The sequence below is a fragment of the Elephantulus edwardii genome, unplaced genomic scaffold (genome assembly GCF_000299155.1).
Source record: "Elephantulus edwardii isolate Elephantulus edwardi_28Jun2011 unplaced genomic scaffold, EleEdw1.0 scaffold00079, whole genome shotgun sequence".
Lineage (NCBI taxonomy): Eukaryota > Metazoa > Chordata > Mammalia > Macroscelidea > Macroscelididae > Elephantulus > Elephantulus edwardii.
This window is the reverse complement of record NW_006399829.1, coordinates 12,661,766-12,662,373: the sequence shown is the minus strand read 5'-3', so window position 1 is coordinate 12,662,373 and position 608 is coordinate 12,661,766.

The following is a 608-nucleotide window of genomic DNA, read 5'->3' as shown; positions in this document are numbered from 1 at the left end:
AAAAAAAAAAAAAAGAGAGGAAGATCCCAGATGAGGTGGATTGACACAATAACTGGGGTCATGAGGACAGGTGTGTCAGAGACAGTGAGATTGGCTAAGGATACAGTAGGGTTAAGAGCTATTGTGCATAGAGTCACTATGAGTCTTAGTCCACTTGACACATAACAACAACATAAATATATACTGATTTTTTTATTAAAAATTCATGCAAATAACATGCATTTATAATAACACAGTGATGTGATTAGCAAAAATACTAAAACCGGTGTGTATATAAAATGCAGTAATACTTTATGTGCAGATTTATATCAGATTCACAGCATCAACTTGGAGAAAACAACAATTCAGTGTTAGAGTGTGCTGTGTTAGAACTCTGGTTCAAAAGGCCAGTACTGCATCCCTAGGGGTTACAGTATAACATGGCAAGTAACAACCTGGATTCTGGAGGCAACTGTACAATGACTTCAAATTCGCATCCCACCTTATATTTAATGTAGAATCTAGGGCAAATTATTTCACTTCTGTTTGCCTCAGGTTTCTTAACTGTAAAATGCTGAGCATAGAAACTTCCTCTAGAATTGCTTGGATTAAATTTTCTCTCTTTTTTT